The 14,157-nt window shown below is 42.1% G+C and overlaps 1 long non-coding RNA gene across 3 annotated transcripts in view; it reads right to left on the bottom strand.

The window, feature by feature from the left end:
* Positions 1-14,157, bottom strand: part of LOC309829296 — a 436,099-nt gene that overhangs the window by 299,706 nt on the left and 122,236 nt on the right. For 2 of the 3 annotated variants that reach the window (XR_014297395.1, XR_014297396.1), the window contains exon 2: positions 8,325-8,368. The exons of the other annotated variant lie outside the window; for it this stretch is intronic. This is a non-coding gene — a long non-coding RNA (uncharacterized lncRNA). The remainder of the gene's footprint in view (positions 1-8,324; positions 8,369-14,157) is intronic. 3 annotated transcript variants of the gene reach the window in all.

Genomic DNA, 14,157 nt, shown 5'->3' on the forward strand with positions numbered 1-14,157 from the left:
AGCCTTAACCACTGGACCACCAGGAAAGTCCCCAGATTTCTTTCTTATAGAAGTTTGCTAAAAATGTCAAGAAGCAGCCAACACACTTCAATATTCTGACCTTTTTCAACCACTTCCCCTAGAGGAACAGGCTCGGGAGACACATGGTCTCACTTCCAAGGTTGTCGCAGGCAATAGTTTACTAAACGTTTCACCACATATATCATTAGAAGGGTCACCAGCTTCCTAGACTGCAGTCTCTTCATTTCTGCTGTCCAACTCTCAACACCTGCCCAGGAAGCCAAGATCACATATTGTTAGGGTTTTTACAGCAGTGCTTTATTCCCAGTTCCAATTCCATATTCAAAAGGATTCAGATTTTAGCTATTCTAATATATCAGGAACTGAAACAGGGTACAGGCTCTGAAGTCAGACAGGCTGGTTGCAGTCCAGACTCTACAATTTACTACTGCATGACCTTGGACACTAACTTAAGTGCTCTGAGCCTCAGTTTCTTCATCTGTGAAATGGAGGTGATAATCATATTACCCTCCTCATGCGGTTGTTGTGAGCATTAAATGAGTTGATATTATATAAAGCCCTCTGTGCCAGGCATGTGATAAACTCTCAATAAATATTAGCTCTCATTATCATTAAACACCTAGTTGTTCTGAGCATTGTGCTAGTTTGGGAGAAGATCATGGATAACAGGCTCTGTACACTGTCCCTGGTCTCATGGAGTTTATAGTATAGAAGCAAACCTATCAAACATATAATTACACAGATAATTATTTATATTGCAAGAATAATAAATGCTATGAAGATGTTCCACATTGTTTACATCCTTGGTAAACTGGGGCTTCTGAACTGAAAGGAGATTTGCTGAGGGGATCAAATGAACACAGAACCAGCATTTGTAACATTCTGCTTGGAAAGTAAACCTAGAAAAAGTCAACTCTGCTCACTCATTTCACTTTATATAATGCTTTAAAGTAGTTCGCATTGCATTTTAACCTCTGTATAGAGGCAGGATAGTATTGTGATTAAGAACAGCCTCAGCAATCAGACTGCCTGAGTTCAAACTCAAGCTCTATCATGGACTGGCTTTGTGACCTTGGATACTTTCCATATCTCTCTGTGCTTTGGTTCCTCATCTGTAAACTGGACATGACAATAGTTCCACAATGTTATTGGGAGGGTTAACTAATTTAGTTGATATCCATAAATTAATTAGAACAGTGTTTAACCTATAGTAGGCACTAAATAAATTGTAGCTCTTATTACTATGTCATTTGAACTTCTCAACAGCCCTACAGGTAGGGTAGTTATTGCTTCCATTTTACACATAAGGAAAGAGACTCTAAGAAATAAGGCAGTAATTCACAAAGCTGGAAATCAAAACCAGAGCTCCTGGCTTCATCTCAGTGGTGATTCCCTCTCCTCCCAAAAGTCTGTCAATTGGCAAAACAATTCTCTTTGAAAAGTCAACACATAAAATGTGTAGGTTAAAGTGTTTCATGAAGAGAGACAGTATTGTGACATGTAACTGACTAACATAGTGAAAGAAACTAAAAAAAGCCAAAGGTTTTATTTTTAAAGATAAATGAGTAGCAAATCAGCTGACTTAAAATGAGAGAGGGCTTCCCTGGTGGCACAGTGGTTGGGAGTCCGCCTGCCAATGCAGGGGACACGGGTTCGTGCCCCGGTCCGGGAGGATCCCACATGCCGCGGAGCGGCTGGGCCCGTGAGCCGTGGCCGCTGAGCCTGCGCGTCCGGAGCCTGTGCTCTGCAGCGGGTTGGTTAGAGTACCACAGTTTACATCAGGTTAAAACAAAAGATCACATTAGCAATTGCACAAGCTTATATTCAGTAGTTTATCCACAGAGCAACATTAATAAGCCAATTTTAGAGAGTCTGATCAAACTGTTACTGTAAGATAAAAGCAGCATGATATTTAGGGGTCAAGATTTTCAATGCAGCACACACAGAAAACCTATATTTATTCTATCACCAGCACTTATCAAGGAATTATTTTATAGTTTTTATTTTTTTAATTGTGCTGAAATATACACAACATCAAATTTAGCATCTTAATCTTTTTAAATGTCCAGTTCACTGGCATTAAGCACATTCATACTGAAAAACCGTCACCACCACTCATTTCCAGAACTCTTTCCATCTTGCAAAACTGAAACCTTGTACCCACGAAAAAATAGTTCCCCATTCCTCCCTCAGAATTATAACTTTTAACTCAAATAAGTTGTTTTTGTTTTTGTTTTGCTGTACGTGGGCCTCTCACTATTGTGGCCTCTGTCGTTGTGGAGCACAGGCTCCGGACGCACAGGCTCAGCGGCCATGGCTCACGGGCCCAGCCACTCCGCGGCATGTGGGATCTTCCCCGAACGGGGGCACGAACCCGTGTCCCCTAGCATCGGCAGGCGGACTCTCAACCACTGCGCCACCAGGGAAGCCCTCAAATAAGTTTTTTAATCAGGATCACTGTCTTTCAACTACTTAGTTTTCTTTAAAACAAAATTTACCACAATTTAAAAGCTTTTCAAGAATTCAAATATGCTGCAGCTCATTCTAACTAGAAAGTCATACTCAGTCACTTCAGGTGTTTGGAGACTGTCCCCCATCTAACGCTATGCTGTTGTTTTTATGGCCCTACCCACAATTTTGATTTTAGAACGTCAAACAACAGAAGACAGCTGTTTGTAAATCCAGCCCAGATGACAAGGATAGAGGTTTCTAGAATCCACCCTAGGAACAGTTTGTCACTTGATATCAGTGTCATTTCCACTGAAACAGGATAAAGCAGAGGAAGCTTCCTTCATACACACAACCCAGTGGCTATCCGGTCAGTCTGGAAGAATGTGCTGGTCACCCCAGCCTACACCCCGCAATTACGCCTTCGAACATGTTTGCCATAAGAGGCCGTGTATTCTAGTTGCTATCAGAGCCCTCAAAAAGACTTCATAACATCCAGTTCAACAGATAACAAGTCACAGAGAGACACTATTCTTTGCACATGATAACGAATTTTTCATCTCAGGCTTCTGATGTGTAAGGACATATATTTAGAAGGAAAAGCTTTTAGTACAGCTAATCAAAGAAAAGGGATTTTTTAAAAAGAAAAATTTATCAGGAGTTTCTTCAGGACAAACAGTGTGACCCAGGGCTTTGTTCCTGGAGATGATGTGTGTTTGAGGACAACGGAAACTGCCTCGGAGTTGTCTGATTGCCCCCTCCCGTCAGCACAAGGCAGCTCCTTACAAATGGGCACCAGCCCGCTGTACAGGTGGTGATGAAAACAGTCAACCACCTCACATTTATTTGGCCTCATGTGGTTCCCCCCGGGTATCATTTCTTCACTCTGAGCTTTGTAGATGCTCCTGTTCTGCTTGCTAATGACATTAACAGGAGTGTCGTGTCTCATCTATGAGCTGTGGCCATTTTTAGCAAAGCACTTGGTCTGGAAAGCTCCAAATTCACCAAATATATACATGCAAAGGATTCCTTTAGTAACAAACTATGCGTACTAGATTTGACTTTAAAAAGAACTGAAGCAGAAATATCCGTGTGTGTGTGTGCATGTGCATGTGCATGTATGTGTGGGTGTTTGAAGGGAAAATCATGGAAATCCACCATTGTAAAAAGCAGATATATTATGAAGGGAAAAAAATTTAGCTGTGTTTCTGCACTTTTGAAAGTCGACTTTCTCCCTGTAATTATATTAATATTATGTCAAGTATGGTATCTGTATTTCAGCCTGTGATCCCTGTTTGTTGATTACGCACACAGCACTTCAACTCCCGTACCTTTTCTTAAGGGAATTAGAGTAGCCTGACCAGCTTGCCTCTCAGGTGAAGCTGGCCTCCTCAAGCCCGGGCCACAGTCATTTTTTCCTGTCTGCTGGCCTCAAAGATTCAGTGAAAATAAAAACATCAGAAGCATCTCAGTTCGGGTAACACTCCTTGTGAAATGTTCACTTTAATGACACTAATGTTGTGCCCCTTGGTGTGCCATCTTATTTTGAGACTTAATCAAAGGCAAAAAAAAATAAAGATGTCTGGCTTGGGTGCAGGTGCTTCTTTGTTGGAGTGCTTCCTGGGGGTGGGGGAGTGGTCCACAGTAGTAGGGGCTTATACACAAAGGCTGAGCTGCCCAGGGTCTGGGTGTGTGTTTTTGCATGGGTCCAGAGGTTTGCTCTGTGTGTGTGTGTGTGTGCTTTGCATAGTCCCATATATATGGACCCCAGGATTAAGACAGGAAAGAAAAAAAAAATATATATATATATATATATATAGTGCATGTGGTGGGTGTGTGAACACATGAATGTGCACTCACATGTCCATGTATTTGTACATATGATCTGCAGAGTCCTTTATAGCCCTGGGATTCATGTGCTCATTATATAAAAGTGTCTTTTATTTGTGGCCACATAGGGCCAATTGGGCTGCCTGTGGCCCCAGAGACTGTGTATGGGGCCAACCACTTTTATTCAAAAGAAAAGACAAACCACTTAACCAAAGGGCCAGGCTCACAATGGTCACTCGGTTTGGTAAATGTTTTTGAAGAAGAAGGGAGAGAAGAAGAAAAAAATTCCAAAGAATCTCAAAATTAGGATTTTTTACCTTGACGTGGATGTTAGGATTTAAGGGATGATAATAATTAATCATATGATGGGTTCTGAACCCACTGAGGAGCTAGATAGACCTAGATCAGATCTGAAATGATCAGATTTATTTCCAAAAAAGGCTGCCTTGGAGAACTTGCCTTGACCTCTGACAGAACTGACTTGCCAGCCAGAACCCCAGGTTTCCTTCCAAAGGGCAGAACCTCCCTGCTGAGTTTATGGTTCAAAAGGACTGAACTTTCACACATCATGACCCTCTTCCCAGCCAGGGAAGGGGATGGAAAAAAGGACAGAGGCTTTCTTCCCAAGTTTTCCATTCTTCCACAAGGTGGAAGTTCCTACTTTCCAGAACTAGGCAAATAAATAAATAAATAAAACAGGAGAAAGAAAATAATTTTGCTTATGACTCCAAAGATTTTGTTCTCTTAACCTGCTAGGCTTAAGCATCCAGGTCAACCAAGAGTGTGTGAAGAACTGTGGAGTCCCCATAGGGGAGCAGATCAGCGGTTCACCAGGACACCTTCATGTATCCCACACATCATAGTCCTCCACCATCTGGTCCCTTTCCAAATGTATCTCTGTTTCTCCGCAAATCCTCTTCTTCCAGCAAACCCAGACCTACATACCCACATGAATTCCCATCTTTCCACTTTTACATGAATGTCACATCTTAGATAAATTAAACTTAGGAGAATTCAGCCTTATACAATCGTTCCACCACCCTAGTCATTCCTCCATTCCACTGTATGGCACATCAGATATACACAGATTGTGTCTCCTTTCGAGTGACGTTCACTCCACTGCTGACTATTCTTCCTTCTCAAACCGAATACCAGCACCTCAGCCTCGCTTTTGTATCAACTTAGCTTGGGCATCAGAAATGCAGATGCAGTCACGTCTCTGTCTTTCTCTGTCCTCCAGGAAATTGAGATGGAGCTTAGAGACACCAAAGAGGTGGCCACAGAGGCAAAGGACCGCCTCCTTGTCCTGCACCAACCTTTAGTTGCCTCATTCTCAATATTACAAGCATCTTGCCTCAACAATTTGACTCTAGTGGTTAAAGCATTGCTATTTTTTGTTCAACACCATCCCAAACACAAGCCAACTATAGAAATTTGAGGGGTGGAAGAGGCTCTGTGGTCCAAAGAAATAGCAATCTGTGCTAACTCTGCAGGGAAAAGTGATTGTGCTGAGCTTGAAGACAGAAGGTGCATGCACACCACAGAGTCAATACAAGAGCCTACACTTTCTTGTCTATTTAAGGGCATTTTAAGAGTAAAATCTAACTTTCCATGAATTTATGTTTATATGCCCCTCTTTTAAGTGCAACTCTTGCATAAGACATGACACTGCCAGGCCTAATGCAAGTGCCCAACACAATACCCTCTTTGTTTCAATGCACAATTGAGCCCCACCTACTCCTCAGTGCTGCCTCTGACCACTGAGGCCTCAGTGATCGCTCCCTCCTCTGGGCTCACTGGATACTGGTATCATTTTCCTGGAATGTAATTTAGCAACCTTGTATCATTACCCATCTCGTTTTGGGTGGTGTATATGGACACAGCCAATCTGTCTGATGGCATTATAACCCCTGGAAGACAGGGACCTTATCTCTTAGTCTTTGCATTTCTAGCATCCAGCCTGAGTAAATTCTGCATAAACATATGTGACGTCGATGAATTAATAAAAATTATCATTCTTTGGAAAGACCCCGAAGGTACTAAGAGGTCCAGGTACCAAGAAAAATGTCTGCATACTCTGTCCACCTAGAGTTGCCTGCTCATCCTTAACAATCCAGACCAAATGCCAGCTCCTCTTCAGTGTCGTTGAGACAAACACAGGCTTTGGCGTCAGCCAGAGAGAGATTCAAATCTTTTCTGCACCACAACTGGCCGAGTGACTTTGAGTGACAAGCGTCCTTGAGCCTTAATAGAAGTTTCTACTTCTATTAAGTGGAAATAGTGATAACCACCTTAGAACCTTAGAAGGCAAGAATAAAATTAAATAACATATGGAAGTGTTTTAAACAAGGTAGATATGGAAGACAAGGTAGACATGGTAATTATTAATATTTTCTTCAAAGTCCTCACCTCTGTGCTCCTACCCCACTTTGTACCTGCTGCTGTCACAATCCTTATATACTGCATTGTGAATATCTGAGTCAACATCTGACTCCTCCACCAGCTAGGCTGGGAGCTTCTTGAGGACAGGGATTATTCCATCTTTATGAGCACTTACTTACAGCCAGACTCTGTGCTAGGCCCTCTACATACATTATCTCATTTAAACCTCACAACAAACAACAATTATCCCCATTTTAAACATGAAGAATTTAATCCCCACAACAACCTACTATTATCACTACTTTAAACATGATAAAATTGACCTTGGAGGGTTTAAAAAACTTGCACACAAGTTCACACAGGTACAGGTAATGGAGGTGGTCTCTGCACCCATGTCACTGCAAATCCAAGTCCATATGCTTAATTGCTTCACTATGTTGGAACCAAGGACATCTCAGCCATCCTTGTGTCACCCCTCCAATACTTACTAGCATGTAAGTGGCATGAATAAACATTTACAAAGTGATTATTTAGTAAATAAAGAGATTGTGATTTCATATAAATGATTATCTATGTTCCACCTTGAGGTGATCCTACATCTGGAACACTGCCTGAGACATGATTGCAATGACATGAGTAACTTTTTCAGAAAAGGGCTCTAAATTTACCAGCTCCTGTTTCATAGGAGGCACACATTTAGTACATAAAGGAAAATCATTGTTTATACCCCAAAGAGATTCTCCCATAGGTCCGGAGGGAGGATGTTCATTGCAGCATTATTTGTAAAGGCAGGAAATTGCAGTATCATCACTGGGACAGTAGAAAGGCAATATGTGATAGATGTTCACCCTGGGGTACAGCCATCATAGGAATGGATCATAAGTGGACAAAGAAACATAGGTTCTTCATAAAGGCAATGTGCTGAGTGAAAGACGAAACAAACTGAGATTTATAGCTGTGCCATTTACACAATACCATTTACATAAATTAAAAATGCATATACGGGCTTCCCTGGGTGGCGCAGTGGTTGGAGGTCCGCCTGCTGATGCGGGGAACGCGGGTTCGTGCCCCGGTCCGGGAAGATCCCACATGCCACGGAGCGGCTGGGCCCATGAGCCATGGCCGCTGAGCCTGCGCGTCCAGAGCCTGTGCTCCGCAACGGGAGAGGCCACAACAGTGAGAGGCCCGCATACCGCAAAAAAAAAAAAAAAAATGCATATACACAAAGCATAGTACACATTCCAGTGGTATGGCTGGTAATTAAGAGCATGATTTAAGACCTCAGCTGCCTAGGTTCAAATCCTAACCTCTTTGCTTAGTCGCTGAGTGACCTCAGGCAAGTTACTTACCATCTCTGTGCCTCAGTTCTTTCTTCTATTAAATGGTGTTAATAAAGGTTCTTAACTCAAAAGATTGTTACGAGAATTTGATAATAACACATAAAGGGCTTAGAAGAGAACCTGGCACACAGTAGGTTCTATACAGGTGTTATTTACTATTACACTTTTTAGAAACACAAAGAAGAAATACATATGAAACACATTAGAATTACTGTCTGTAGGGAATGGAATGGGAATGGGATAAAAAGGAATAAATTCAGACAAACAACAGGAGCCTTGCATGAAACAGCAATGATAATTTACCTTGTATTCAGAAGTATGATTAATCCTCTTCGATATACATTTTTCTTTAAAAAAAAAAAAAACACAAGAATTTACTAACCAAGCTGTTATTAACCATTCGCCTTACTGAGTTGGTAAGTGATTATTTGCAAGTCACATTTGTGGTAAGTCAACCATTCAAAATTCAAAAACTTCACTCTGAAATTAGGATCCACGTATACTTAAGATATGACTACAGCTAAGCCCAGTCCACACCACTACCCATTCTGAGCCAACAAAGCCACTGGATAATAAATAAACGAGCATTTATTAAATGCCTACTATGTGAAGGACACTGAATTGGCTATAATGAAACAAAAGAAAGTCATGAATGTAAACTTTAAAATATAAAGTACTGTTTAAGGGCCAGTTGAGCTGTACCAGCTACAGCTGGTGAAAGTCATTTTAAACTACTAGCAGCTGGAGTATTAGAGAAAGAAAGTATTCACAGGAGAAGTGGGAAACAAAGCTAACCCCATCAGTTGCTTGAATAACTTCTGTGGATCTCCTCATTAAAAGATGCTTCAGAAACAACCTATGCATCCATCAATGAATGAAAGGATAAATAAAATGTGGTATATATGCATAATGGAATATTATTCAGCCATGAAAAAGAAATAAGAGAATCTTGCCATTTGCAACAACATGGATGGACCTTGAGGGCATTATGCTAAGTGAAATAAGTCAGACAAAGAAAGACAAATACCATATGATATTATATGTGGAGTCTAAAAAAAAACTGAGCTCATAGATACAGAGAACAGATTGGTAGTTACCAGAGGCAGGGACTAGTGGCGGGGGTGGGTGAAATGGGGTTGTCAAAAGTTATGACTTCCAGGGCCTCCCTGGTGGCACAGTGGTTGAGAGCCTGCCTGCCGATGCAGGGGACACGGGTTCGTGCCCCAGTCCGGGAGGATCCCACGTGCTGAGGAGCGGCTGGGCCCGTAAGCCATGGCCGCTGAGCCTGCGCGTCCAGAGCCTGTGCTCCTCAACAGGAGAGGCCGCGGCAGTGAGAGGCCCGCGTACCACACTCACACACAAAAAAAATTATGACCTCCATAAGTCATGGGGATATAATATACAGCATGTGACTATAGTTAATAATGCCGTATTGTATATGTGAAAGCTGCTAAGCAGGAGGTCTTAAAAGTTCTCATCGGGGCTTCCCTGGTGGCGCAGTGGTTGAGAGTCTGCCTGCCAATGCAGGCGACACGGGTTCGAGCCCTGGTCTGGGAAGATCCCACATGCCGCGGAGCAACTAAGCCCGTGAGCCACAGATACTGAGCCTGCGCGTCTGGAGCCTGTGCTCCACAACGGGAGAGGCCGCGACAGTGAGAGGCCTGCGCATCGCGATGAAGAGTGGCCCCCGCTCGCCGCCACTGGAGAAAGCCCTTGCACAGAAACGAAGACCCAACACAGCCAAAAATAAATATAAATAAATTAATTAATTTAAAAAAAAAGTTCTCATCACAAGAAAAAAATTTTAACTACTTAAGGTGATGACTGTTAACTAGACTTACTGTGGCAATCGTTTCATAATGGATACAAATATCAAGTCATTATGTTGTATACCTAAATCTAATATAATGTTATATGTCAATTATACCTTAATTTTTAAAATTTTAATTAAAAAACGGTATTTTTTAAAGAGACACTTAAGCCACAAATCAGCTAAGAGCTACACATGAAGGGAAGACTCGTAACAAAATAACTTCAACTGACCTTGGCCTCCAGATTAACTAACACCTCCTGATATCTGGTACTACAATTAAGATGGGTTCCTTCCCTAAGAGGTGAGCCAGCAATGCACTGTGGACAGCAGATAAATAGGGGGAAATTATTATTATGGAGATTAGGGGAGGGGAGAGTCCTTACACCAATTTCTTTTGAATCTTATCAAATCATTAATAATTACTAAACTCTCAGTAATAAGATGCAAATGCAAAGTGATAGGATTATGCTGTGGGTAAAGCATTTTTTTAATTTTTAAAATACATGTTTTAGTACAAACATCAATATATATATATGTATGATTCTTGTGCTATCACAAATGATCCCAAAATCTAGTCTAAAGAGAAGTCTTATTAGTGTATGATTACTCTCATCAGGATTCTTAGCAATTCTAGACTGCCATGGTCCAAAATGATGCAGAAGTTCAGAAATCAGTAACCTGTGCACAATGACACTATCTATGTCTTCTTCATTGGTGAAAATGTGAAATCAAAGCTTTGGCTTGGCCAGCCTTGTACAGGAAACCAATAGGCTTGGTTGTTTTCCTTACTTATTTTGATGGGATGGAATTTTTTAATAAGTTCTTGTGAGGAATTCATATTCCTTTTGGGCCTAGACTTTGTCTCCTAAAATATTCAGGTCCCTTTAAAGCCATGTCTTTCAGTGACCGTATCAATGATGAAATAATTCTTAGGATTCGCTTTTGCTGCAAGTGACCAAAAGCCCAAACAACAGTGGCTCTGAAAAGATAGAAGTGTATTCTGTCTCCAATAAGCATCGGCAGTCCAGTGCTGAGTTGGCAGCTCCACAGTCATAAAGGACCCAATCTCCTCCATCCTTTAAGGAGGCCCACACCTTGGAGCCCAGATGACTGCCCTATGCAGTTCCAGCCATCACATCAACATTCCAGGCAGCAGAGGAGGAAGAGAAGGAAGGGAGCACATAATATCTCTTTAAGAAAACATACGGTAGATGGCACACCCCACTTCCCCCTCGTGGCCCATCATCCGTGGCCACACTTCCCACAAAGGAGGCTGGAAAATGATGTCATTATTCCAAACAGCCATGGGCCCATCTAACAAGGGATTCTATCACAGCAGGAGAAAAGGAGAATGGATTTAAAGGATAATCAGCAAACTCAGCCACACTATTCCCGAGTAAAACAATCATTTTTATTTTTATGCGTTCATTTCCCATCTTGGGATAACTACTCTGGTATACCATACATTTTCCAAATGTTACTTTTTCTGCCACAAGGAGAACAAAAAAAAGGAAAATAATATTCAACTACTTCTAGCATTCAAGAGATATCAGGCATTGTGTTGGTGCTTTCACATTTGTTATCTCATTTAATTCCCACAACAAGGTATTATCCTCATTTGGGGAAATTAAGATTCACAGCATTGATATGTGAAATGGGAGTATTTTAAGCTTAGAGCCTCTCCTAGTTTTCTCCCCTATGAAATGTATTTAGCTAAATTCTTTTCTTCCTTAGAATTTATCAGCAACCCCTATTCAACTTTCCCCATAACCAAGACCTTTTTTCTGAAGCACCAGTTAATAAATCAGGATTCTGCATTGCGTCTGTGGAAAGGTAATTACCAACACTTGCAACGTGGAACAGAAATTCTCAAACGTTTCAGTCTTTGTTTTGTCATGAATTCATGTTCTTCATACCCCCGTTATTAACTGGATGCTTTATTTTACTGTGTGCTGTTCGGAAGTACCACGTAGTGTTATCAATGGCTCTAGTGCCACGTAACGTTGGGATAGGTTTGCCTGGCTTCCACCCCAGAAAAACTCCCAACTTTCAAGATTACTCCAGCAATCCCTCCTTCCTCTCCACTCTGGAGTATCATCATATCACTGGGACTTTCAAGGCAATTGAATTCATAATTGTAGCAGAAGATATTTATTGAGTGTTTCATATGCGCCAATGATGTGGAAATGATCTATGAGGTAGAAAGAATTGGTATAATTATTATTATCCCCATTTTACGGATGAAAACACAGGACCTTAGAAAGGCTTAGTAACATGCCCCAATTCCAGTAATCACTATGTAGAAGAGCTGGGACTTGAACTTGCTTCTCTTTGACCAAACAGCTCATACTCTTCACCTGCCTGCAAGGAACCAGGTACCAGCTGAGGTGTTGACAACACAGCAGGTGTGCCAGAATTGGTCCCTGTCCTCAAGGAATCACAGTCCAGTGGGGTAAATGGTGCTGTGCCTTCAATTACACTACACTGAGACAAGTTCTAGGACTGCCCGAGACCCGCTGTTGTTGGTGCCAACACAGAGGAGTAGCTAATCCCACACTCAGAATGTAAGACCCTGCATTGTCTTCTGTCTTTTATGTGTTCAGCACCTCTCTACCTGGGGACCAGAGTCTCATACATCTTTGTTTCCTTAGTCCCTAACACAATTCCTGACACATAATAAGTGTTCATGAAGTGGCCCATGCTACAGAACCAGTACAGCCCAGAATGAAGTGTGGGTACCCTGACAAGTAAGACAATCTAGGACTAAATCCACACTTTCTAGCTGAGATGCTACCCACCCAGATTTACACCAATTTCATTTTTCACCTAGTGGTATTAGAAGACACGTGAACTAGTTGGACAGAAAAATCCCAGAGTGAGCAGCAGCTGGACTGTTTCTAATCCCTGGGCCAGCTTCTGGCAGAGTGAGAAGGAAAGACATAGGTCATGTGATTGAGGAAGCAGCCAAAAGGCAGAAGATTTCTGAGAAGTGGGGGAGACCTGGAATGCTCAGGACTAAGGTTGTTTTCTTTTTCAAAAATGCCTGTCAACTGTTTAAAAATCCTCTGTCCAGGCTTCCCTGGTGGCACAGCAGTTGAGAGTCCTCCTGCCAATGCAGGGAACATGGGTTCATGCCCTGGTCCGGGAAGATCCCACATGCCGCGGAGTGGCTGGGCCCGTGAGCCATGGCTGCTGAGCCTGCGCGTCCGGAGCCTGTGCTCCACAACAGGAGAGGCCACAACAGTGAGAGGCCCGCGTACCACAAAAAAAAAAAAAAAAAAAAAAAAAAAATCCTCTGTCCAGCAGCAAAGATGAAGACATTATGCAATGACCCAAGTAGACACTTGAGAGAACTGGAGGTCAGTTCAGTAGCAAACTGGAACAGAAATAGCTAAAGTGATAGAAATACAATTGATCAACTGATGAAGTCACAGTGCTTTAAGTCTGCACAGTGAGCAATTTCAGACAGACAAACTGAGAATTCTCTGCAGTTGCAATGCCAACTCAAAATTAAAAAAACAGCAACAAAAAAAACACGTGAACCTGTTTAAATCAGCATGGAAAGCAGATTGGTGTGGAACATGAAAAATAATTAGCATAGCCCAGAGAAAATACACGGTGACCAGTGTGGAAATAAATGAAGACTGATCAGATGAGAACAAGCAAAGCCTGTTTATTCAGAGCTTGCTATATAGCAAGGGAGTCGGCCACTATCGCTTACATTTGGCAGACCCAAAGGCAGGCAAAAGAGTGAGAAAGCTTTACAGTGGAAATATGAGAAGGCTTCAGGGATGCCCTGATTGGAAGCTGTTGGCATGGGGAAGCTGTAGGCAGCCTCACCAGAAGAGGAACATCCTATGTGATTGGTTATGGGTGTATATTTGGCTTTCTCTAATTGGTCCTAAGTTAGAAGTGGGGACAAAAATTAGGGACGCTGTCAGTTATTAAGCTTGGCCATGTGAGGCCAATCGCTCCAGAGGCTATTGTTTGGCTTCCTGGACCACTTGCTAGAGATAGTGATCCGACTTCCTGCAAGTGTGACTGATAGACAGCAGGCTGGTGTCCTGGGCTGGTTACTGTTGATAATGAGTTGGTTTCCTGGGCTGGTTGCTGCAGACTGTGGGTCAGAGTTTGATTTTTATAAACGGTCTGGCCTTTGTCTGTTTGTATATTCCATCTCTCACTGGGGAAACACATTTTAGAACAATCCAGCACAGGACTGACGTCAGTATACTGTGAGCAGGCCCAGGTCCACAAGCCACTTTCTAGTTGTATGACTTACACCAAGTTGCTTGACTTCCTTAACCCTCAGTTTCCTCATCT

Source organism: Grampus griseus, assembly GCF_964374135.1.
Source record: "Grampus griseus genome assembly, chromosome: 11".
NCBI classification, from domain to species: domain Eukaryota; kingdom Metazoa; phylum Chordata; class Mammalia; order Artiodactyla; family Delphinidae; genus Grampus; species Grampus griseus.